Source organism: Ovis canadensis, chromosome X, assembly GCF_042477335.2.
Source record: "Ovis canadensis isolate MfBH-ARS-UI-01 breed Bighorn chromosome X, ARS-UI_OviCan_v2, whole genome shotgun sequence".
Classification (NCBI taxonomy): Eukaryota; Metazoa; Chordata; class Mammalia; order Artiodactyla; family Bovidae; genus Ovis; species Ovis canadensis.
In genome coordinates, this window is record NC_091727.1 from 134,476,291 (window position 1) to 134,503,143 (window position 26,853).

Sequence of the window (26,853 nt, forward strand, 5' to 3'; positions counted from 1 at the left end):
CTGCTCTTCAATTTCTCCCACTAGCCCTTAATTTTATTTAAAGCCCATTATGTATGTCGAGGATACCTGCTACCGGAAGATGATAGGATAGATAAACATCCAAAGCAATGTTTTCTTGCAATGTCCCTAGTTATTGTGCTTTAGAGTGATGTGGAACTTGGGTTTACTATATCACTTGTATGGTAGTCCCAAGGGCTGTAAAAGCTATTTTGTTAACACGTCAATAACATTAGGGGAAGCTGGTGCCTTGCATGGATAAACTACTGGAAGGCTTGTATAGAAGGCCAGGAGCACCAAGCTGAGCTCCATGTGCTATACAGCAGCTCTGCACTAGCCATCTTAGTACATATATGTCAATCCTACACACCTAATTTATCTCACCCTCTCCTTCCTGTTCCACAAGTCTGTTCTCTAAGTCTATATCTCTATTCCTGCCCTGCAAGCAGGTTTATCACTACCATTTTTCTAGATTTCAAATATATGTATTCAGTTCAGTTCAGTTCAGTTCAGTCGCTTAGTCGTGCCCGACTCTTTGCGACCCCATGAATCACAGCACGCCAGGCCTCCCTGTCCATCACCAACTCCCAGAGTTCACTCAGACTCACGTCCATCGAGTTGGTAATGCCATCCAGCCATCTCATCCTCTGTCGTCCCCTTCTCTTCCTGCCCCCAATCCCTCCCAGCATCAGAGTCTTTTCCAATGAGTCAACTCTTCGCATGAGGTGGCCAAAGTACTAGAGTTTCAGTTTTAGCATCAGTCCTTCCAAAGAACACCCAGGACTGACCTCCTTTAGAATGGACTGGTTGGATCTCCTTGCAGTCTAAGGGACTCTCAAGAGTCTTCTCCAACACCACAGTTCAAAAGCATCAATTCTTTGGTGCTCAGCTTTCTTCACAGTCCAACTCACATCCATACATGACTACTGGAAAAACCATAGTCTTAACTAGATGGACCTTTGTTGGCAAAGTAATGTCTCTGCTTTTGAATATGCTATCTAGGTTGGTCATAACTTTCCTTCCAAGGAGTAAGCATCTTTTAATTTCATGGCTGTAATCACCATCTGCCGTGATTTTGGAGCCCAAAAAAATAGTCTGACACTGTTTCCATATATGTGTTAATAGATAGTAGGGAACAAGGTATAAGGAAGGTTGAGAAGTGCATGCAAATGAGACTCTCAACCAGGGCTGAACATTCTTGCAAATGAGATGTTCAGCTAAGAATCCTCTGTTTGTTCCCGTGGGAAAAGACCATTTCTTGCACACAAGGATGTTTCTCTGATTCCTCAAAAGGAACAGACCCAGGGACAAAACGGATTCTAAGTTGATAAGGAAGTTCCCCAAAACAAAGTCTTAGCTGCAGTAAATAAGTCATGGTAAAGGTTATCTCGCCCTGCGCCTGCGCACTGTATAGTCGCTGAATCATAGTGCTTGGCAACTTGCCCTGTAGATTGTTGTGCAAAGGATATAAAATTAAGCAGCTATAAGAAGCAAGGGGTTAAAGTAAAAAGATTCAAACCACTCTGCAGTGCTGGTGTTTCATTCCGTCGCCAGCAATAGATGATATTTGTGTTTCTCTTTATTACTTACTTCACTCTGTAGAACAGGTTCTAGGTTCATCCACCTGAGATTGATGCCCTGTGGTAACCTAAAGTGGTGGGATAGGTGGAGGTTAGGAGGGAAGCTCAAGAGAGATAGAATACATGTATATTTATGCCTGATTCATGTTGTTGTGTGGCAGAAACCAACACAACATTGTAAGGCAATTGTCCTCCAGTTAAAAATATATTTACAAAATGATTCAAAACTGGAATATAAAATAGTGAATTCTAAAATTTGAAAATAAAATAGTTTGGAATTAACATATAGATATTAATGTATATAAATAGATAACCAACAAGGACCTATCATATAGCAGAGGGAACTATACTCAACATTTTATAATAATCTATAAGGAAAAGGAATCTGAAATAGAATATATATACACTTATATGCAACTGAATCTATAAATATATATATGTGCGTGTGTGTGTATATATATATATACATATTTATATGTGTGTGTGTGTATATATATGAATCACTTTGTGTACCTGAAGCAAACACAACATTGGTACTTCAAGAAAAATATAAATAACACAAAAACTTCATTAAAAGTATAAAATCTTCAGAATTATACACATGATTAATTAAACATTAATAAAACGAAGGTGTGGAGGTTAAAGCAATTAACTTTAGTGGCAGGAATTGTGGCTAATTCCTCATGGAGTTGCAACACTCTAGTAGGGCCAGGTTTAGATCAATCCAGTAGATGTGGTACCATTTGAATACAGACCTCTGACGGTACAGGAGGCGCTTCTGCTATTACCAAGGGCACAACAGGAATCTCAATCTATAGGGTAACTAGCTCTGCTCAAGTGAAGACCTGAGTTCAATAAGGGCTCAGTGTAACTACAGATATTGCCTCTCCAGATGGTACATGGAGGCTCAGTACCCCGAATCCCTGTATCACTCAAGGGTAAACTACATTACTATATTTGAGTGAATGAATTCTTGAGAATGTATGTGAGTCAATGTGTGAGCTTTTTGGTGAATGTGAACCCATTCCTAATTCTGAGCATATTAATGTGGATGTGAGTGAATATGAGTGTAGGCATGCAAGCATGACTATGATTGAATTTCCCAGCACATTCAAATGAATGTGTGAGCAATTAATGTGAGCGAATGAGTATGTTAACATATTTGTGCAAGTGAACGTAACCTTGTACATGTATATAAGCCCATGTGAGACTGACTGTGGGTGCCTATTCAAATATGAATTTGCAGGTTGAAAGTGAATAGGACTTTTCATCTGGATGAGTGAATCTATAACCATGGGCATGAATGTTAGCATATCCATGTATGTGTGAGCATGTGAAAGTAGAATATATTTCTGTGATTTAATGTGCAAGTATGTGCATGTCAGTATATTAGAGCATCTCTACATGTGTGTTAATGTGTGAACTTCATGGCAAGTATGAGCATATTCATCTGTAGACATATGAGTATGATGTTCTTTGTGAGTATACTATACCTGGGAAAATGTATGAGTACGTGACTGGGAGCATAGAGCAGTGTGTGTGTGTGTGTGTGTGTGTGTATGTGAATATGTGTAAGAAGGCTTGACAGAACACATATATAAGCACATTTTCATGAGTGAGTGTGTAACTGTTCATTTGTGTAAGTTTGTTCATATGTGAGTGTATTTTGGTGAAGACTATAGGAGAATGTGCTTTTGAGTTTATGTGAGTACATCTGTGTGTGAAGGTATGAGCTTTGTGATGCCTTGGAGAAAATTTGTGTTCAAAAATACATGGAAATATTTCTGTTTATGAGCATATTAATATACACTTAAACGGGAATCTGAATATACTGTTGTCAGAGCATATATGAGTGTCTGTGCATCAATCTGTAAGCATGTACATGTGTTAGTAGACATGTGAGCCTTTTGTGTGAATGAATGTGTATGATTATATATCTGTGTCTATGCATATGGATAAATTTAGGAATATGTAAGGGATTAGTGCCCTTACAAGAAGAAGAGAGGACACCAGAACACTCTCCATCTCTCTGACATGAGTGCACACAGGAAGAAAGCAGTCACCAATAAGCCAGGAACAGAGCTTATCAGGAACCAAAATGGCCAGCATGTTGGTTTTGGACTTCCCTGCCTTCAGAAGTATAGGAAATAAGTATCTGTCATTGCCACTCAGTCTATGGGATATTTGTTATAATAGCCAGAACTAAGGACATCCCTGGTGGCACCGTGATAAAGAACCCAACTGCAAATGCCAGAGACATGGGTTCAATCCCTGGGTCAGGAGGATTCCCTGGAGGAGGAAATGGCAACCCACTCCAGTATTCTTGTCTTGGAAATCCCATGGACACAGGAGTCTGGTGGGCTATAGTGCATGGGTTGCAAAAGAGTCGGACACGACTTAGTGACTAAACAACAACAACAATCAGAGCTAAGACAAGAAACCTCCAGATAAGGTGCTGAAATCTTTCCAGTGATTACTTCAGCTCTATATTTCATCACTGACTTCTCCGATGACCTCAGGCAGCAAGAAAACAGTGGAGGTAACCACTGCTGATCCTGAAGAAACTGATTCATTGGCTTCGTGGTGGTTTGAGTTTTGGGTTCTTTGACATTTCTCATGTCTGTTCTAGAAATCTCAGTGTTAGGCTAGATTTTATTTGACAGCTAAAATCACAAATGCTTGACATAATCAGGCTTGAATTATAAAGATCATGCTGATTGCAGTGTGCTGAAAGGACTAGAGGAACCAACACTAATATCAGGGAGGAGAGAAGTTGGGATGTTGTGGCAGTAATTCGGGAGGAAGATGACCAAGACCTGGTTTGGGGGTGACTCATGATCAATGGAGACATATGTACAGAGGTGGGATGTTTTCTGGAGGGAGAACCAATAAAACCCAGGAGGAGTTAAAGACTTGAGGGCAGAGGGGCAAGCAACTTGGTTGGGGTAGGTGAGGTAGACAAGACAGATCATGTGTTCAGTTTTTAACAAACTCAATAGAGTGAGAAGCCAGGGTTCGCATGCCACAAATAAAGATCCCAGATACCACAACTAAATATCCCACATGCCACAACTAAAAAGATCCCACATTCTGCAACAAATACTCCATATACCACAAATAAAGAATGCCGTATGCCACAAAATAATTATTCTGCATGCTGCAACAGTGATCCCATGTTTGCAACAAAGATGCCATATACCTCAACTAAAACATCCCTCATGCCACAACTAAAAAGATCCCACATGCCCCAGATAAAAATCCCACATGCTGCAACTAAAGATCCCACATTCTACAAAAAAGATCTCACGTGATGCAACTGAAAGATCCTGTGTGCCACAACAAAGAAACTGCATGCCACAACAAAGATCCCACATGCCCCAGATAAAAATACCACATGCCACAACTAAAGATCCTACATGCCACAACTAAAAGATCCTGCATGCCACAACAAAGAAACCACGTGACACAAGTAAAAGATCCCATGGACCACAAATAAATATCCCACACACCACAACTAATGATCCCTGTAAACCCACTATACTTCAACCAAAAAGCCCTCAAGTGTGTAGAAGTGGCTTTTCTCCAATATATGGATTCAGAGGGACACAATGTGCTCTCTGCACCCTGTCTAAAACCTTCAGAATCATTTTCATTGGCACAGTTTCTGCTGAAACAGAGAAGTCATCAGTAAATGTCACATTTCCCAGAGAACAAACAACAGAGAACACCCTAGCTGTCACCTTTCCAAGGCCATGCCTTCTCTGGCACACATGTAGACGTGTGTAGTCATAAGTGTACACATTCTTTACCCAGTCCGCTTTTCTCCCTATGGTGATTCAACCAGAAGCACGCGGTGAATCACGTGCTCCTCCTCTCCAGCTTTTATCCAGATGGGGCACATAGCATGGGTCTACGTCACCAGGCAGGATGAGGGGCTGGGGTAGAGGGGGCAGGCATTTTGGCAAGTGGAGAGGAGAGGAAGCATACAGAGGGCAGCTCAGAGAAGTATTACTTCACCCCCACTAAAGAGCCCCATCTTGAAATCAGCATGGATACAGCTCTCCATGTTGGTGGGCATCCATCCAGGGGCAGCTGATTGCACCAGGAAAAGTAATCTTCCACCCTCAGTGCCCTCCTGAGCTGAGCTAACCAGTATACATTCTCCAGCACAAAGTCACATTATCTGAGCTGGGACTGACATTCTGTTGTATCCATGTCAACCTTTATCTTGTATACCTCATATTTTAGGGCCAGGAAATGGCTTGACACTGAGAGAGAACCTTCTGGTCCTTGCCCAACAAAATCATTTCAGATTCTTTAGGCCTCAAGGGTGTCTTCTCAATGACATTCATTCTGGGAGCTGGCATTTCTCTCATTAATCACGTGCTTTCAGATGAGAGGTGTCTTGGATGAGTATAGGCAAGTACCCATCCTGAGCCCTGCAGAGAACTGGTCTATCCAGAGATTTCTGAAGTGCTCACCCAAGACATCTGAGACTATCAGGAGGGATGTATCCTCCCAAAGGGCACTGGAATGTGAATGGGCCCTGAGCATCACTGTGATCCTATGGTACTTTCAGATAATGAAAAAGGGGCATCAGTCACTGCAATCTGTTTGTATCTGTTAAATCTATATTCTATAAATAAGTCAATACAAGTAATGAATTCAGTTCAGTTCAGTTGCTCAGTCATGTCCAACTCTTTGCGACCCCATGAATCACAGCATGTCAGGCCTCCCTGTCCATCACCAACTCCCAGAGTTCACTCAAACTCATGTGCATCGAGTCGGTGATGCCATCTAGACATCTCATCCTCTACCGTGCCCTTCTCCTCCTGCCCGCAATCCCTCCCAGCATCAGGGTCTTTTCCAATGAGTCAACTCCTTGTATGAGGTGGCCAAAGTACTGGAGTTTCAGCTTCAGCATTAGTCCTTCCAAAGAACACCCAGGACTGATCTCCTTTAGAATGGACTGGTTGGATCTCCTTGCAGTCCAAGGGACTCTCAAGAGTCTTCTCCAACACCACAGTTCAAAAGCATCAGTTTTTCGGTGCTCAGCTTTCTTCACAGTCCAACTCTCACATGCATACATGACCACTGGAAAAACCATAGCCTTGACTAGACAAACCTTTGTTGGCAAAGTAATGTCTCTGCTTTTGAATATACTATCTAGGTTGGTCATAACTTTCCTTCCAAGGAGTAAGCATCTTTTAATGTCATGGCTGCAATCACCATCTGCAGTGATTTTGGAGCCAAAAAAAAAAAAAATAAGTCTGACACTGTTTCCACTGTTTCCCCATCTATTTGCCATGAAGTGATGGGACCAGATGCCATGATCTTAGTTTTCTGAATGTTGAGCTTTAAGCCAACTTTTTCACTCTCCTCTTTCACTTTCATCAAGAGGCTTTTTAGTTCCTCTTCACTTTCTGCCATAAGGGTGGTGTCATCTGCATATCTGAGGTTATTGATATTTCTCCTGGCAATCTTGATTCCAGCGCGTGCTTCTTCCAGCCCAGCGTTTCTCATGATGTACTCTGCATATAAGTTAAATAAGCAGGGTGACAATATACAGCCTTGACGTACTCCTTTTCCTATTTGGAACCAGTCTGTTGTTCCATGTCCAGTTCTGACTGTTGCTTCCTGACCTGCATACAGGTTTCTCAAGAGGCAGGGTAGGTGGTCTGGTATTCCCATCTCTTTCAGAATTTTCCACAGTTTATTGTGATTCACACAGTCAAAGGCTTTGGCATAGTCAATAAAGCAGAAATAGATGTTTTTCTGGAACTCTCTTCCTTTTTCCATGATCCAGTGGATGTTGGCAATTTGATCTCTGGTTCCTCTGCCTTTTCTAAAACCAGCTTGAATATCTGGAAGTTCACGGTTCACGTATTGCTGAAGTCTGACTTGGAGAATTTTGAGCATTACTTTACTAGTATGTGAGACGAGTGCAATTGTGTGGTAGTTTGAGCATTCTTTGGCACTACCTTTCTTTGGCATTGGAATGAAAACTGACCTTTTCCAGTCCTGTGGCCACTGCTGAGTTTTCCAAATTTGCTGGCATATTGAGTGCAGCACTTTCACAGCATCATCTTTCAGGATTTGAAATAGCTCAAGTAGAATTCCATCATCTCTACTAGCTTTGTTCGTAGTGATGCTTTCTAAGGCCCACTTGACTTCACATTCCAGGATGTCTGGCTCTAAGTGAGTGATCACACCATCGTGATCATCTGGGTCATGAAGATCTTTTTTGTACAGTTCTTCTGTGTATTCTTGCCACCTCTTTAATATCTTCTGCTTCGGTTAGGTCCATACCATTTCTGTCCTTTATTGAGCCCATCTTTGCATGAAATGTTCCCTTGGTATCTCTAATTTTCTTGAAGAAATCTCTAGTCTTTTCCATCCTGTTGTTTTCCTCTATTTCTTTGCATTGATCACTGAGGAAGGCTTTCTTTTTTTAATTTAAATTTATTTTAATTGGAGGCTAATTACTTCACAATATTGTATTGGTTTTCTATCTCTCCTGGCTATTCTTTGGAACTCTGCATTCAGATGCTTATATCTTTCCTTTTCTCCTTTGCTTTTCACCTCTCTTCTTTTCACAGCTATTTGTAAGGCCTCCCCAGACAGCCATTTTGCTTTTTTGCATTTCTTTTCCATGGGGATGGTCTTGATCCCTGTCTCCTGTACAATGTCACGAATCTCCGTCCATAGTTCATCAGGTACTCTATCAATCAGATCTAGTCCCTTAAATCTATTTCTCACTTCCACTGTATAATCATAAGGAATTTGATTTAGGTCATACCTGAATGGTCTAGTGGTTTTCCCTACTTTCTTCAATTTAAGTCTGAATTTGGCAATTCATGATGAATTATTAATGAATTAGTGACTACTAAAACATTGCTCCCAGGGGTAAGAAAGGATTAGGTTCCTGTGAGCCTCTGGTCACAACATTTTCATCAATCGACCAATATATAAACTTCTTCCATAGCTTTTTCTGTCTAATGTTACAATTTAAACCAATTAGAATCACAGAATTTACTAAAACAATTTACATTAGCAAAGCAATAAACCTTCCAACAAAAGACTCTAGAATCTGTCCAAGTCTGAATCAATGGACACTCCCATTAGTGTCTCCAGAGCTTCCTTCATTGTTGATGATTTAGTAACCTCTGCCTATGCCCCCTGGCATCTCTGGACCACCCATGACAGCTATGAGTTGCCCACAGGCCACTGATGTAAGAAACTGCCCTTCTTGGCCTTGTACTACAAACCATTAGAGTGGCAACTATCGGCCACATACCAAGCCACTTTCAAAATAGAGGTTCTGAGAGACCCTGAGCCTGTGACACTCTGTACCCAATTGCCCAGCATGCTTTGGATCATATAACCAACACTCCATAACCTCAGCACAGTTACTGAGGCCTCCTTGATACAAGAGAGTTTTCTGGGATATCTTTCTTACAAAACCCCTAGTCTCATCTATCCTTAGTCCCTTGCCAGAAGAGACAGTGGTAGAAGCAGCCATCCCTCTCCTAGATCTCTTGGCTACGTGAGGAGGCCCTTGGAATCAACTGAGTGGATACTATTGGGTATTTGTATGCTACATATGATATTGTCTCCATCATCCCCTGCAGTGATGGAAAGCAATCATACAGATGACAGTGACAATACCCATGATAAAAGACAAGACCAATGGGTCCGCACATTTGGCCAAACTTCATTTTTGTACTGTATGCCCTGGCTAACAAATGTGCCTATCTGTATACAGATGGCTAACAAACACATGAAAAGATGCTCAATATCACTCATTATTAGAGAAATGCAAATCAAAACCACAATGAGGTACCACTTCACACCAGTCAGAATGTCTGCGATCCAAACGTCAGCAAGCAACAAATGCTGGAGAGGGTGTGGAGAAAAGGGAACCCTCCTACACTGTTGGTGGGAATGCAAACTAGTACAGCCACTATGGAGAACAGTGTGGAGATTCCTTAAAAAATTGCAAATAGAACTACCTTATGACCCAGGAATCCCACTGCTGGGCATACACACCGAGGAAACCAGAATTGAAAGAGACACATGTACCCCAATGTTCATCACAGCACTGTTTATAATAGCCAGGACATGGAAACAACCTAGATGTCCATCAGCAGATGAATGGATAAGAAAGCTGTGGTACATATACACAATGGAGTATTACTCAGCCGTTAAAAAGAATTCATTTGAATCAGTTCTGATGAGATGGATGAAACTGGAGCTGATTATACAGAGTGAAGTAAGCCAGAAAGAAAAACACCAATACAGTATACTAACACATATATATGGAATTTAGGAAGATGGCAATGACGACCCTGTATACAAGACAGGAAAAAAGACACAGATGTGTATAATGGACTTTTGGACTCAGAGGGAGAGGGAAAGGGTGGGATGATTTGGGAGAATGGCATTCTAACATGTATACTATCATGTAAGAATTGAATCGCCAGTCTATGTCTGACGCAGGATACAGCATGCTTGGGGCTGGTGCATGGGGATGACCCAGAGAGATGTTATGGGGAGGGAGGTGGGAGGGGGGCTTCATGTTTGGGAATGCATGTAAGAATTAAAGATTTTAAAATTAAAAAAATAAAAAAACAGAAATAAATAAAAATAAATAAAAATAAAAACTCTTGGGCCATTGCCTAAAAGTTGTCCTCATTGAGGTAAAGGACTCTGGGAACCACTTGCCTTGCACACACCCAAAATATATGTCGAGATGTTATGGACTGAATCATATTCTCTCAAAATGGGTATGTTAAGCCTTTAACCCCCAATGTGACTGTATTTGGAGATATGACCTTTAAGGGGTAATTAAGATTAAATGAGATCATAAGCATGGAGGTGTAATCCTACAGGAGGGTATCCTTATAAGAAGAACAAGAAAATCACAGAGCTCTCACTCTCTCCTCACACTAAACAAAGAAAAGGCCATGTGAGGACACAGTGAGAAGACATCTGCCAAGGACAAAGGTATAAATTTATACTGGGGCATAAATTCTTTTAGCAAATTCTAGATTTCCAACTGGATTAAGTTGTGGGCCTTTGTTTCAATTTAAATGATTTCCTCTCTCTGTATTCAAGTTTTCTGATTTCTTTATGTGATCCATTTTATTTGTTTGTCACTGGATATACTTTGTGTGTATGTGATGGGCGAGGTCCCCTGTGATGATGAATCCTCTTTACTTTGCTCACATTTACACATTTTTTCCTTCAGACAGCCTCAAATCAAATTCATCAGTGCTATGGGCCTCCCATATGATAATAGTTGCTTAATAAGTGTTAAGGACTCTGGCTTAAATTAGGGTGAATTCATTTCATCACTGTCGTGAAAGTGTCATGGTCATTTCTCCCTACAACAGGATGATCAGGACTTTTACTGCAAAAGAGACATAGCTAATGGTATGGTAGCAGAGTGGCACAGTTTATTTTCTCTCTGTACAAATTCTCTCAGAATATTTTTTGATTTCTAGCAGTGAAAATTTACAGCTTTGGATTTTTATCTCCATTTAATCATGAGTGGTCCAGACCTTCAGGGTAGTTATTGAGAAAGTTTCAGAGACCCAGTGACTCACTTCTTGGGTAGCCCAGGAAAGAGGGACATTGCAAGACAAAGTACAGGAAAGTAGGACATCGCAGGACAAAGTACAGAGTGAATCAGAAGGGTCTGTGGGAAGAAGGTTTGGGGTATTAAGATGGTGAGGTAGTACCTGCTTCCTGAGCAAGGATGTGATTTTGTTCTTCAAATAATTCTGCTGGTTGACAAGGAAATGCTATTTAGGGATAATATGCAGGAATGCATCTGGTGCATTCAATAAGATCCATTGCTAGAGAACCCTATCTGGTTGAGCAGAGTGAAACTTGGGACTAAGCCATTCAAGATCCTCTCAATTTTACCAGATGTTAACTCAGCACAAAATATAAATTTTATTAGCCCTCACTCACAACCGGCCCCTCCCTGCATGAGCACATGCATGGTCACATGTGCATACACACACACACACACACACACACACAACGAACAGTACACATGACTGAGGAATATTAAGTTCTGGAAATGGATGTGTGGACACTTGAGTGGTAGTTTCCCAATCCCTGTGATTTGGGCACTGTTAGTTACCATGGTAACATAGGCACTGAAATAGGCAGTTCATCTCAACCTGATGTCCCCAACCCTATCTCCAATTTCTCTAGGCACTGGCCAGTACGCAGGGTGCATGGACAGGATTTAGAGCCCAGGCCTATGTCTTTTAAAAGGTTGTCCACTCACCCACTGCCCTCCCAGCTCCTGGCAGCCTGGCGACCTCACTTACCAATTAAAGGAGTCTAAAATGAAGTCAGGAACATCAGAGGAGGAGAGGTTAGATGTCAAACTGAAATTTCCAGGTGGGATTGTGGTCATCACCCTTCAAGGTCTGGATCCTGGTGAGCCATAGGGGCACAGGGCCTTTCAGCTTGTTTGGACCCCACAGTTCCCAGCTGGAAAACACTGGAGACTTCTGGAGACCTCATGGAAGACAGAGAAGGAGGTAAGCAGGCTAACCACGAGGTGGGGCAGGGAGCTTGTTCTTTCCAAAGAGCTGCCACTAAGTTGAGACCATCATGGGCAAGGGATGCAGGAAAAATGGGAATTGATCAGAGGCCCTGAGCCTGGGACCAGCAAAAAGAACAGCAGCCCAGCAGCTCCACTCCATGAAGCACACTGTGAACCAATCCCTTGGCTTCTAAGAGCACTAGGTTTGATGCACTTCACCTGCCAGTGAGGGAACAGGAAGCCTGGCATGCGGGCTCCACCCACTGCAACTGGCTCCACTCACTCCAACAGCATCCTGAGGTTAGCAAATCCTACAGATGCCAAGAGTCATTCAAAAAGACATGCAATCCTGCCTCCTATTATGGCTTGGGCACCACCCAGCCCTCTGCTCATTCTGGCCTCTACAGTCATTCCTTGGTCAGCTCCAGCTCCCTGTCAGCTGGAAAACTGGGCTGGGGGGTTGGTGGCATGGGGCACCCCACCCTGCACCTACCCTCTGCAAAAACACAAAATCTGCTATTCGCTTGAAAGAGCCTATGCCCAAGAGTTTGCTTCATGTGGTCAAAGGAGTAATTTGACTGCCCAGGTTGAATTCTGAAAGATCTGGACACTTTTGAGGAATTAGGAGATAGCTGACTAGGGGTTGTTCCCAGACCCCTGGGCTTCCAGGGAACCCAAGTGCCTCTCCTCTGGAAGAGGTGGTAGAGGGTCAGCCAATGAATTTTATGATAGGGCCTTGGTGAGTCATCAAGACAGAAATTGGACTCCCAAAGCGTCACTCTCTCAAAGCTAAGGGATACAAACTTGTAGTGAGTGTTCTTGGCTGACATCATAGGAGGGAAAAAGAAGGCAAAAGTCAGCGCATCAGATTTTCAAGGCAGTTAGCCATTGAAAAGCAGGGCAGTCTAATGCTCCAGCATTCTGGCCCCAACATGTAAAGAAAAAAGCCTCCCATTTTTACTGTTGTTGTTTAGTCACTAAGTCAAGTTGCACTCTTTTGTGATTTCATGTACTGTAGTCTGCCAGGCTCCTCTGTCCATGGTATTTCATAGGCAAGAATACTGGAATGGGTTGTCATTTCATTCTTCAGGTGATCTTCCTGACCCACGGATCGAACCCATGTCTCTCATATCTCCTGCATTAGCAGGCAGATTCTTTTCCACTGAAACACCAAGGAAACACTAAATAGATTAAAATCTGCTAACCTGGAATATACCGGGTGGCCATAACATCCACAAGATGTTATACAAAATCCCAGAGAGCTTTTGACCAACCCAATGTTTAAAGCAACTGCTGTGTAAATACTAATTTTGGTGCTGGCTGGTTTTTCAGCTAATGGGTTACAGGCAACTGTGAAGAACTAAAGGGAGGCAATTTTTAGCTCCTGTATATAATAATGTCCGTTATGGAAAACGAATGGGTGAGCCTTTTCAAGTACGAGTGTGTTAATAAGAATATTTTTGTGTGATTAAGTAAATGTTTCTGCATGTTCATATGTATGAGTGAACAAGTGATCATGTGCATGGACATCACTGTGTGTGTGTGTATGTGTGTGTGTGTGTGTGTGTGTGTGTGTGAATTTAAGCATGTTTGTCTAACATTTTGAGAGGTCAAGTTGCACAACTTGCAGGATCTTAGTCCCTGACCAAATATTGAACACAGGGCCACAGTAGTGAAACTGCCGAGCCCTAACCACTGGACTGCCAGGGAATTCACCTGTCTAGTATTTTAAAAGCACATCTGACTCAAACAACAGGGATTTGAACAGCACAAGTCCAGGTATATGCAGATTTGTTCAATAGAAAAATACTATAGTACTACTAAGACAGTCAATTCCTAGGCAGGTTGATAAGAGTCCGAGGTCCCCGAGGAGGAGAAAGGGGTCTGGGGTTCTCAAGGAGAAGGAAAACAGAAATATTTTTTCTCTCTCCTACATTCCTTAGCCTGAGTCACATAATTTTTTATTTTCTTTAAGCCTGATGATTACACAACAAACAACTCAGTTTAAACTCTGTACTAGGTATTACTTAACAACAGTGTATCTTGCTTGAGGACAGTTTCTCCTTCCTGAAAACCTTCTGATTAATCCTGATATCTTAAAATGTGTATTATGGGAGTGGGTCTGGTAGGATCTTTCAATTGTTAAATTCTAACCCTGTTATCCTAAAATGTAAATTGTGGGAGTGGGTCTGGTAAAATTTTTACAATGTTGAGACATTCTTTTGATTTACTGTAATAACAAATTTATTTTTTAAATTTATTTATTTTTTATTTATTTTAATTGTAGGCTAATTACTTTACAATATTGTAGTGATTTTGCCACTACATTGGTTTTACATTGACATGAATCAGCCATGGGTGTATATGAGTTCCCCATCCTGAGACCCCCTCCACTTCCCTCCCCATCTCATCCCTCTGGGTCATCCCAGTGCACTAGCCCTGAGCACCCTGCCTCATGCATCGAACCTGGACTGGTGATCCATTTCACATATGATAATATATATATTTCAATGCTATTCTCTAAAATCATCCCACCCTTGCCTTCTCCCACAGAGACCAAAAGTCTGTACTTCACATCTGTGTCTCTTTTGCCGTCTCGCATATAGGGTCATCGTTACCATCTTTCTAAATTCCACATATATGCGTTAGTATACTGTATTGCTGTTTTTCTTTCTGGCTTACTTCACTCTGTATAATAGGCTCCAGTTTCATCCACCTCATTAGAACTGATTAAAATGTATTCTTTTTAATGGTGGATTCACAAGAACCTCATATTGAGAGAGCAGACTATATGTTAAATGTATTCAAATGTACATGGATGGTCAACACTCCTAACCCCTGCATCATTCAAGGGTCAACTACATTAGTATATCTGAATGAACTTGTGTGAGTGTGAATGAATGTGAGCACTTCTTGGTGAGTGTGAGCACATTCCTACTGTGAGCATGTTAATGTGTATGTGAGTGACTATGAGTGACATATTTAAGCATGACTATGATTAAACATGTCAGTACATTCAGGTGAATGTGTGAGCAGTTATTTTGAGTGAATGAGTGTGTGAGAATGTTGTGCAAGTGAATTTGACCTTGTACATATATATAAGCACATGTGAGTGATCATAGGAGCCTATTCAAACATATGAGTCTGTATATTAAAGTGAATGGAACTTTTAATATGGATGAGTAAATTAGTGACCATGGGCATGAATGTCAGCATGTTCATGTGTGTGAGAGTGAATGTGTGTGTGTTTGTGAGAATGTGAAAGTGGAATATATTTTTGTGAGTGAATGTCCAAGTGTGTGTGTGTGTGTGTGTGTGTGTGTCTTAGAGCATCTCTATATGTGTAAATATGTGAACTTCATGATAAGTGGGAGCATATTCACCTGTGAGAATATGAGTATGTTGTTTGTATCGAGTACATGGGGAATAGTATAAATACATGACTGGGAACATACAGGAATGGATGTGAGTGAATGTGAGAGCTAGTTTGGGGGAATGAGTAAGTATGGAACTGTTTACTTGTGTAACCTGGTTAATTTGTGAGTGTATTTTTGTGAAGATTATGTAAGAATGTGCTTGTGAGTGCATGTGAGGACATCTGTGTGTGAAGGTATGAGCTTAGTGATGTCTGTGAGAAAACTTGTATTCAAGTATATACATGAAATGTTGCTGTTTGTGAGCATATTAATGTGCATGTATAAGTGCAACTGAGTGTATTGTTGTCAGCATATATGACTGTCTTCTCTGAGAATGAATTTGTATGCTCATGTGTAAGTGGACATGTGAGCATTTTGTGTGAGGAAATGTGTATGATTGTACATGAGTCTCTGCAGAAGCTCTATACAGTCAGCAAAAACAAGACCAGAAGCTGACTGTTGCTCAGATCATGAACTCCTTATTGCAAAATTCAGACTTAAATTGAAGCAACTAGGAAAACCCACAAGACCATTCAGGTTTGACCTATCAAATCCCTTATGATTATACAGTGGAAGTGATAAATAGATTCAAGATATTAGATCTGATAGACACACTGCCTGAAGAAATATGGACAGAGGTTCATGACATTGTACAGGAGGTAGTGATCAAGACCATCCCCAAGAAAAATAAATGCAAAAAGGCAAAATAGTTGCCTGAGGAGGCCTTACCAATAGCAGAGAAAAGAAGAAAAGCTAAAGACAAAGGAGAAAAGGAAAGATAAAGACATCTGGATGCAGAGTTCCAAAGAATAACAAGGAGAGATAAGAAAGCCTTCCTCAGTGATCAATGCAAAGAAACAGAGGAAAACAATAGAATGGGAAAGACTAGATATCCATTCGAGAAAACTAGAGATACCAAGGGAACATTTCATGCAAAGATGGGCTCAATAAAGGACAGAAATGGTATGGACCTAACAGAAGCAGAAGATATTAAGAAGAGGTGGCAAGAATACACAGAAGAACCATACAAAAAAGATCTTCATGACCCAGATAACCATGATAGTGTGATCACTCACTTAGAGCCAGACATCCTGGAATGCAAAGTCCAATGGGCCTTAGGAAGCATCACTACAAACAAAGTTAGTGGAGGTGATGGAAATCCAGTTAAGCTATTTCAAATCCTAAAAGGTGATGCTGTTAAAGTGCTGCACTCAATATGCCAGCAAATTTGGAAAACTCAGCAGTGGCCATGGGGTTGGAAAACATCAGTTTTCATTTGAATCCCAAAGAAAAGCAATGCCAAAGAATGTTCAAACTACTGCACAAATGCAATCATCTCACAGGCTCGCAAAGTAATCCTCAAAATTCTCCAAGCCAGGCTTCAACATGACATGAACTGTGAACTTCTCAATGTTCAAGCTGGATTTAGAAAAGGCAGAGGAACCAGAGATCAAATTGCCAACAACCGTTGGATCATAGATAAAGCAAGAGAGTTCCAGAAAAACATCTACTTCTGCTTTATTAACCACACCAAACCCTTTCACTGTGTGGATAACAAAAAACTGTAGAAAATTCTTAAAAAGATGGGAATACCAGACCACCTGACCTGCCTCATGAGAAATCTGTATGCAGGTCAAGAAGCAACAGTTAGAACTGGACATGGAACAATGGACTGGTTCTAAATTTGGAAAGGAGTACATCAAGGTTGTATTTTGTCACAACCTTGCTTATTTAAATTATATGCAAAGTACATCATGTGAAATTCTGGGCTGGATGAAGCACAAGTTGGAATCGAGATTGCAGGGAGAAATATCAATAACTTCAGATATGCAGATGACACCACCCTTATGGCAGAAAGCAAAGAAGAACTAAAGAGCCTCTTGATGAAAGTGAAAGAGGAGAGTGAAAAAGTTGGCTTAAAACTCAACATTCAGAAAATGAAGATCATGGCATCTGGTCCCACCACTTTATGGCAAATAGACGGGAAACAATGGAAACAGTGACAGACTTTAATTTTGGGGCTTCAAAATCACTGCAGATGGTGACTGCAGTCATGAAATTAAAAGATGCTTGCTCCTTGGAAGAAAAGCTATGACCACCCTAGACAGCATATTAAAAAGCAGAGACATTACTTTGCCGACAAAGGTCCATCTAGTCAAAGCTATGGGCTTTTTCAGTAGTCATGTATGGATGTGAGATTTGGACTATAAAGAAAGCTGAGTACTGAAGAATTGACGCTTTTGAACTGTGGTGTTGGGAAGACTCTTGAGAGTCCCTTGGACTGCAAGGAGATCCAACCAGTCCATCCTAAAGGAAATCAGTCCTGAATATCCTTTGGAAGGACTAATTCTAAAGCTGAAACTCCAATACTTTGGCCATCTGATGCAAAGAACTGACTCCTTGGTAAAGACCCTGATTCTGGGAAAGATTGAAGGCAAGAGAGGGGACAACAGAAGATGAGATGGTTGGATGGCATCACTGACTCGATGGACATGAGTTTGAGCAAGCTCCAAGAGTTGGTGATGGACAGGGAGGCCTGGCCTGTTGCAGTCTGTGGGGTCACAAAAAGTCACACATGACTGAGCGCCTGAACTGAACTGAACTGATAAAAGTGAAAGTATAAGTTGCTCAGCCTTGTGCGATTCTTTTTGACCCCATGGACTGTAGCCCATCAGGTTCAATTGTCCGTGGAATTCTCCAGGTTGGAATACTGGAGTGGGTAGTCATAGCTTTCTTCAGGGGATATTTGCAAGCCAGGGATTGATTCCAGGTCTCCTGCACTGCAGGAACATTCTTTGACATCTAAGCCACAAGTGAAGCCGGACTGTGTCTATACATATGAATAAATCAGTGAATATGTTTTAAGTCTGTGAATATGCTCAAATATTAGAGATTTTGAGTGTGTTGTACATGCATATGAGCATTTCTTGTATCTCAGTCAATCTTTGAATGTGTTCATGTGAAGAATATGCTGTGGATTTGAGTGACTAGTGACCATACAAGTGTATGTGAATAACAGGCAGGAAGCCCCGGGGTCTCCAAATGGAGGGAATAGGCCGCAAGTGTCAGACATTTTTATCTCTCTTAAGCGGCAAGAGGAAACAAACTAGCAATATTTTTTTTCCTTCTCTATACAAATTCAAAAGGAGATTTCTCTTAAAATACTGTATTGCCATAAGGACACCTGATCTCACCTGAAGTGAACTATTCTCGAACCTTGAGTTAACCAATGCATTTTTATTATGGAAATGTTTGTCTTAAGCTATGTTCATGTACTATGCATTTACCCCAAACTCCGTCTTCAAGTCTGTTCAGGTTCCCTCTAATGGCTCAGAACCTACTTGACAAACCAGTATGTTATACTCAGAGATTGTTCCCCTAAACTATGTAAACGAAACTATTTGTATGGTAATCTGCCCTTCTACAAGATTCAAGTCAATCGTTTTACGGCCCGAGATGAATCGTCTATTGCCAAGATTATCCCAAAATACATCTTATGGGTGAGGGGCCTGGTGCCATTCTGAATTTTAAGACATTCCTTTCTTACAGGGGAGCCTGGTGGGCTGCCGTCTATGGGGTCGCACAGAGTTGGACACAACTGAAGTGACTTAGCAGCAGCAGCAGTGACTATATAACATCCAGCTGAAGACTAGCAGTGGGGTACTCTTTCTGCCCTCTTCTGATGCCTATGTCAGAAGCTTTCCCTATCCTCTTTATGCTTTAATAAAACTTTATTACACAAAAGCTCTGAGTAATCAAGCCTTGTCTTTGGCCCTGGATTGAATTCTTCTCCTCCAGAGGCTAAGAATCCTGGCATCTTTTCGTGGGTCAACAACAACCTTTCATGAGCATTAATAAGTGTGTGAAATGTATTATACATAAGGGTGTCTATGTGTATGAAGGAATTTGCAACCCTATTTGTATGTGTGACAATGTTTATACATGTGCCTGTGTGAACAACTTAAGGATGAATATGCTCATGCATGTAAATAAATGTATGAATGACACAGTGTACATGAGGCATATTTAGGTATGTGAGTGAATGTATAACCATATTAACTTGAGTATACCTGTATCTGAATGAATGTGGCTATGCGTCAATGTATCTATGTATGTGTGCTCAGTCCTTGGTTGGGTCTGATTCCTTGCAACTCCATAGAATGCAGCCTGCCAGGCTCCTCTGTCCATAGTATTTTCTAGACAAGAGTACTAGAGTGGGTTCCCATTTCCTTCTACAAATCGTCCCAACTCAGGGATCAAACCAGCATCTCTTCTATCTCCTGCATTGGCAGGTGGGTTCTTTACCATCGTGCCACCTGGGAACCCCCATGTGTCTATGAATAAGTCTGTGAGCATGTTCATTTGAGTGAATGTGTAACTTGTGGATATATGTGAGCATGTCCGTGTGTAAAAGTGAATTGAGCCCATTCATATGTCAGTGTGTTAATGTCTGTTTCTGTGTATTCACATATGTGAGTGAATTTGTAATCATGTTCATGATGGTAGCATATTGACCTGTGAGTGAATGCATAACCATGTTCATTTATGTCAGCTTGTTAATGTACATCTGTTTGTGAGTCAATACATGAGTGAATATGTATGTGTGTATGTTGATAATATGCATTTACATGACTCTTAATGAATGTAATGTGAGTTTGGGATCATGTTCATGGTCAGTTTGTGTTTACATGTTCATGTTTATGTGCAAATCACTATGTCAGTACACACACACATATACATATACATACATTTATGTGTGCATTATTGAAATGCCAGCTTAAGTGAATAGGAACATGTATGTGTTAATGAATATGCAAGCATGCTTCTGTGTAGGCACATGGTAATGTTATGTGTTCTTTTCTGTGAATGAATCTGATTATGTTTGTGTATCACTAAATGTGTGTTCCTTATGTAGAAGTGATAATGTGAGGGTATCTATGTGCATCTGTTAGCAAACGTGTATTTTTGTTTGTGTGAGAGCGTGAGTGAATATGATCCTGTCTATATGTGAATGTGTGATAATGTCCATGTATGTGCATGAGTGTTTTTGGTGTGTGAATGTGTAAATGTACATGCATGTGTGTTTATGAACATGCAGACCATGTAAATATGTGTTTGTGTTGGTGAACTTGTTCACACATGAGTGATTTGTGTGTTAGCATGTGGTTTTTAAAATAAAGGTGAGAATATGTGAACATCTTGAGTGGATGTAGGGAGTGTGTGCGTGAGTGTATAATTGTGTCTGTATGTAAGTTCATGAGAATGTGTATATTTATGTGGGAATGTGAGTGAAAGTGGGGGTCTACAGTCATTAGTGACCTATTTGTGAGCACATCTGTGTGTGTGTCTGGAAATGTTCATGTTTAAATATGATAATGTGTGAGTGAATGTCTGAGTATGTTTCTGCATGTGAGCATGAACATGTGACAATGAAAGAGTGAAGACATTTGAGTTTTGAGCATGTTCATGTGCAAGTGTAAAAGCTTATATTTGTGAATACATGAATTTTTATGTTCATTCATGTCTGAGTGTGTGAGTATGTGCATACATGTAAACACATTCATGTGTGAAAATCAAGGCATGAGCAAGTTGGTCTGTGTGAAGGTATTAAAGGATAATTATTTTCCTTAATGCAACTGAATATGTAAGCAAGTTCATGCATTGAGCACGATGCAAAATTTTAAGTGAAGTTTTGAGTGTATGTGGGTGTGCCTTTGTACATGAATTAATTTGTAAGTAAGTTCATTTCAGTGAATATGTCAATATGTTTGTTGGAGCTTGTTTATACACTTACATTATCACTTGTTCATGAGGGTCTACATGGGTTTGTGTGTGTGACTGAATATTATTATGTACACTTATGTGAAACTTTCTTTTGTGTAAAGTGTCTTTGGTCACTTAGTGCAATTTTTTCCAGGGCAAGCTTCAATAAATGGGACTGGTACTAGAGGAAAAAATCGTTATAAATAACAAATGAGAAAAGAAACCAATAGTTGTAAAAGTATACATTTTGCAGGGTTTACATTAATCATTATGCCAGGGATTAGGAAGAGCTATGCAAAAGTGAAAGTGTTAGTCAATCAGTTGTGTCTGACTCTTTGCAATCCCATAGAATGGAACTCAGCAGGCTCCTCTGTCCATGGTATTTTCCAGGCAAGAATACTGGAGTGGGTTACCATTCCCCTCTCAAGGAAATTTCATGAACCAGGGATTGGACCTGGGTCTCCTGTATTGCAGGAAGACTCTTAACCATCTGAGTCATTTTATCTAATTGTAATCCCATAGACTTTGTTAGTATGGCTCTGCATTACAACACTCTTAATATGACTGCCAGAGAAGGAAATGGTAACCCACTCCAGTATTCTTGCCTGGAGAATCCTGTGGACAGAGGAGCCTGGTGCGTTGCTGTCCATGAGGTCACAAAGAGTCGGACATGACTGAAGTGACTTAGCAGCAGCAGCAGCAACAATATGACTGCACCAATCACAAGGATCCTGGCTGTAATACTGGGTGTATTCTATCTCTGGGTATTGCTCAAATAAGACTCAAGAGACTGTGGCTCCATGTGGTTAATGGCACTACTTAATCACAGTGGGTCTCATCTGATCTGAGGTCAAAGTTAGCTCTGACAGTTTACAAGGCATCTATGAATCATAAGCTGTATCTAAAGAGTCTGGCTTATACAGAATGGGTGTTGCTAGTAGTAGAAGAGACAGGAGAAAGTTGCTAGTCTCGTTGGTATCTGTGGTCATGATAGTAGGGTGACCAATCTGAATAGACAACAACATGATTCCCATTTTCCCCAATCTGGCCTGTGTGGTAAGACTCTCTGTTATGTGCGTGTGGTATGGTCTCCAGACAGACCTTGTCAATAGCAGTGTGTAGATTACTAGCCCTGGGAGAACCACCAATACACATGGAGTCAACACTGACAAGGGTAGGAACTTCTCAGGTGAGAAGGGACATGGTAACACTGTAGGGCTTAAGGTCACCTGTAGCCAGCAGTAGGGGACCCTACTGTCCCTGGGTAAAGTGTACATGGTGTTACCTGGTCAGAGAGATGTTTAGGTCCACCTTTTGACTTCCACGGTACCTTCAGTGGACTAAAGTACATGGATGGTGGATAAGGTCACCTCTTTATCTAGAAAGTGGTAGGTAGTTTGCTTTGGTTATGCTGGATGATGATAAAAACAGGCTAACGATGTTTTCAGAATCATTGGTATGTGTCAGGTTCTCATCAGGATCAAGAAGGAGATGGCTAAGCTCTGGATTTTTTATGAGGGAGAAAGGAAAGATGAAAGTACCAGGGAAATTTTTCTTTTCTACACATAGCAGTGTCTGGGTTTCCATGTCTGTCAAACCAAAAACTGTGTTGTCTCTGGTGTGGCTATGTACACCAGCAGAGATAGAAAGGTCTCTGGGTGGGTTCCTCATTTGTTGTGAACTTAAATATGGTGGAGTTATGCCATAGGGACATGAATTTAATATAATCTAAACCATGGACAGTCTGTTTGACCAGGTGAAGGCCCACTGTCCTTCAGGTTCTCTCACTAGCCCTTGATTTAAAAGTCTATTATGACTTTCCGCGATACTTGCTACAGGAGGGTGATAGGAAAGGTAAAAAACCCAAGAAATGTTTTCTTGTAATGCCCCTTGTTATTTGGCTTTACACTGATGTGGGAACATTGGGTTTCCTGTGTAATTTGTATGGCAGTCCCAAGGGCTATATAAGCTATTTTGTTAAACCCTTAATAACACTGGGAGGAGCTGGTACTTTGCGCGGACAAATTGAATGGAAGGCTTCTATAGAAGGCCAGCAGCACCAAGCTGAACTCCATGTGCTATCCAGCAGTTTTCCACTAGCTATCTACCTTCTATGTCCATCCTACTGTCCCAATTCATCTCACCCTCTCCTTCCCCCCTGTGCCCACAAGTCCATTTTCTATGTCTACATCTTTATTCCTGCCCTGCAAATAGCTTCATCAGCACCATTTTCCTAGATTCCATATACATGTGTTGATATACGATGTTTGTTTTTCTCTTTCTTACTTACTTCACTCTGTAGAACAGGTTCTAGGTTCCTGCACCTCAGCTTGGAGCTCTGTGACAACCTAGAGTGGTGGGACAGGCAGAGGTTAGGAGGGAGGCTCAAGAGAGAGGGAATAAATGTATACTTGTGCCTGATTCACACTGTGGTATTACAGAAACAAGCAAAACATTGTAAAATAATTATCCTCCATTTAAAAATACATTTACAAAAAGAATCAAAAGTGGAATTTGAAACACTGAATTTAAAAACCCTAAAATAAAAAGTATTTTGGGATTAAAATATACACACTACTATATATAAATAGATAACCAACAAGGTCCTATCATATAGAATGGGGAATTATACTCAACATTTTGTAATAATCTATAAGGAAAAAATATCTGAAAAAGAATATACACACACTTACATAGAGGTGAATATATACACATACATATAGCTGAGTCACTTTGCTGTATATCTGAAACAACATAACACTGTAAATCAACAGTATTTCAATAACAATGTAACATAAAAATTAAATGAAAAATATAAGATGTTCAGTATTATACACATGGGATTAATTAAACATTGATAAAAAGAAGGCTGGGAGGTTGTAGAAAATTAACTTCAGAGGCAGGGAACATGGCTATTCCCTCATGGAGTTACAACACTCTACTAGGGCCAGACTTAGCTCCATCCAGGAGAGACATTACCATTTTAATACAGACTTCTGCTGGTATACGAGGAGCTTCTGCTATCACCCAGGGCACAATAGGAATCTCAAAAGTGTCAGTCGCTCAGTCGCGTCCAATTCTTTGTGAACCCATGGACTGTAACCTGCCAGGTTCCTCTGCCCATGGGATTCTCCAGGCCAGAATACTGGAGTGGGTTGCCATGCCCTTCTCCAAATAGGGATCTCAATCCATAGGTTAACTGACTCTGCTCCAGTAGAGCCTTGAGTTTCAATAAGGGCTCAGTGTACCTCCAGAAGTTGTCTCTCCATTGGCAAATACCACTGGACTGAGTCTTCGACTACTTATGCCAAAAGTCCAGGGGCATTTGGTTCAGTGGCTCCCAGAGTGAATTTTTGCGTGACTCAAACTTCTACCAGTAAGACCTGCCCTCAGAGCACTAGTGGGAGAGCAGAAACGAGTCTTCTTTAGTTTATCTAGTGCCTATTGTTGCTCAGGTCCCCCCTGAAAAGTGGAACTCCTGAGAGTGACTCTATAGCAGGAGGCCAGCAAATATTGGAGGTTGGCAACAGAGTCCAAACATTCCTGCCAGATGTTGGATCTCCTTTACCAACATGGAAGGTTGGGGCATCAGGAGTTTTTCTTTCACCAAATTGGGACTAGTTCACCTTTTTGAGTTCAATTACACCACCAAATTTAATGAACTAGGAGGTGTCTTGTACATTATGGATGGCAATTGCCCATCCCCTCAGTGAGGTTAAATAAGTAGGGTGACAATAAACAGCCTTGACCTACCCCTTTTCCTATCTGGAAACATTCTGTTGTTCCATCTCCAGTTCTAACTGTTGCTTCCGGACCTGCATACAGGTTTCTCAAGAGGCAGGGTAGGTGGTCTAGTATTCCTGTCTTTTTCAGAATTTTCCACAGTTTATTGTGATCCACACAGTCAAAGGCTTTGGCATAGTCAATAAAGCAGAAATAGATGTTTTTCTGGAACTCTCTTGCTTTTTCAATGATCCAGCAAATGTTGGCAGTTTAATCTCTGGTTCCTCTGCCTTTTCTAAAACCAGCTAGAACATCTGGGAGTTCACAGTTCACATAATGTTGACGTTTGGCTTGGAGAATTTTGAGCATTACTTTACTAGCGTGTGAGATGAGTGCAATTGTGTGGTAGTTTGAGCTTTCTTTGGTACTGCCTTTCTTTGGGACTAGAATGAAAACTGACCTTTTCCAGTCCTGCAGCCGCTGCTGAGTTTTCCAAATTTGCTGGCATATTGAGTGCAGCACTTACCCCACATCATCTTTTAGGATTTTTTTTTTTTACTTTATTTTACTTTACAATTCTGTATTGGTTTTGCCATACATTGACATGAATCCACCACGGGTGTACATGCGTTCCCAAACATGAACCCCCCTGCCACCTCCCTCCCCACAACATCTCTCTGGGTCATCCCCGTGCACCACCCCCAAGCATGCTGTATCCTGCATCGGACATACACTGGCGATTCGATTCTTACATGATAGTATACATGTTTCAATGCCATTCTCCCAAATCATCTCACCCTCTCCCTCTCCCTCTGAGTCCAAAAGTCTGCTATACACATCTGTGTCTTTTTTGCTATCTTGCATACAGGGTCATCATTGCCATCTTTCTAAATGCCATATATATGTGTTAGTATACTGTATTGGTGTTTTTCTTTCTGGCTTACTTCACTCTGTATAATCGGCTCCAGATTCATATCAGAACTGATTCAAATGTATTCTTTTTAACGGCTGAGTAATACTCCATTGTGTATATGTACCACAGCTTTCATATCCATTCATCTGCTGATGGACATCTAGGTTGTTTCCATGTCCTGGCTATTATAAACAGTGCTGCGATGAACATTGGGGTACATGTGTCTCTTTCAATTCTGGTTTCCTCGGTGTGTATGCCCAGCAGTGGGATTGCTGGGTCATAAGGCAGTTCTATTTGCAATTTTTAAAGGAATCTCCACACTGTTCTCCATAGTGGCTTTAGTAGTTTGCATTCCCACCAACAGTGTAGGAGGGTTCCCTTTTCTCCACACCCTCTCCAGCATTTATTGCTTGCTGACGTTTGGATCGCAGACATTCTGACTGGTGTGAAGTGGTACCTCATTGTGGTTTTGATTTGCATTTCTCTAATAATGAGTGATGTTGAGCATCTTTTCATGTGTTTGTTAGCCATCCGTATGTCTTCTTTGGAGAAATGTCTATTTAGTTCTTTGGTCCATTTTTTGATTGGGTCATTTATTTTTCTGGAATTGAACTGCATAAGTTGCTTGTATATTTTTGAGATTAGTTGTTTGTCAGTTGCTTCATTTGCTATTATTTTCTCCCATTCAGAAGGCTGTCTTTTCACCTTGCTTATATTTTCCTTTGTTGTGCAGAAGCTTTTAATTTTAATTAGATCCCATTTGTTTATTTTTGCTTTTATTTCCAGAATTCTGGGAGGTGGATCATAGAGGATCCTGCTGTGATTTATGTCAGAGAGTGTTCTGCCTATGTTCTCCTCTAGGAGTTTTATAGTTTCTGGTCTTACATTTAGATC

The 26,853-nt window shown here is 41.0% G+C and overlaps 1 long non-coding RNA gene across 1 annotated transcript; it reads right to left on the bottom strand.

Moving 5' to 3' along the window:
- Nucleotides 1–1,558: 1,558 nt before the first annotated feature.
- LOC138930597 (uncharacterized) lies at nt 1,559–24,067 on the bottom strand. The gene is made up of 4 exons (XR_011446240.1): nt 24,017–24,067; nt 23,614–23,671; nt 11,924–12,117; nt 1,559–1,645 (listed from the first exon to the last, which is right to left on the bottom strand). It is a non-coding gene; the product is annotated as an uncharacterized lncRNA (long non-coding RNA).
- Between the last annotated feature and the right edge of the window lie 2,786 nt (nt 24,068–26,853).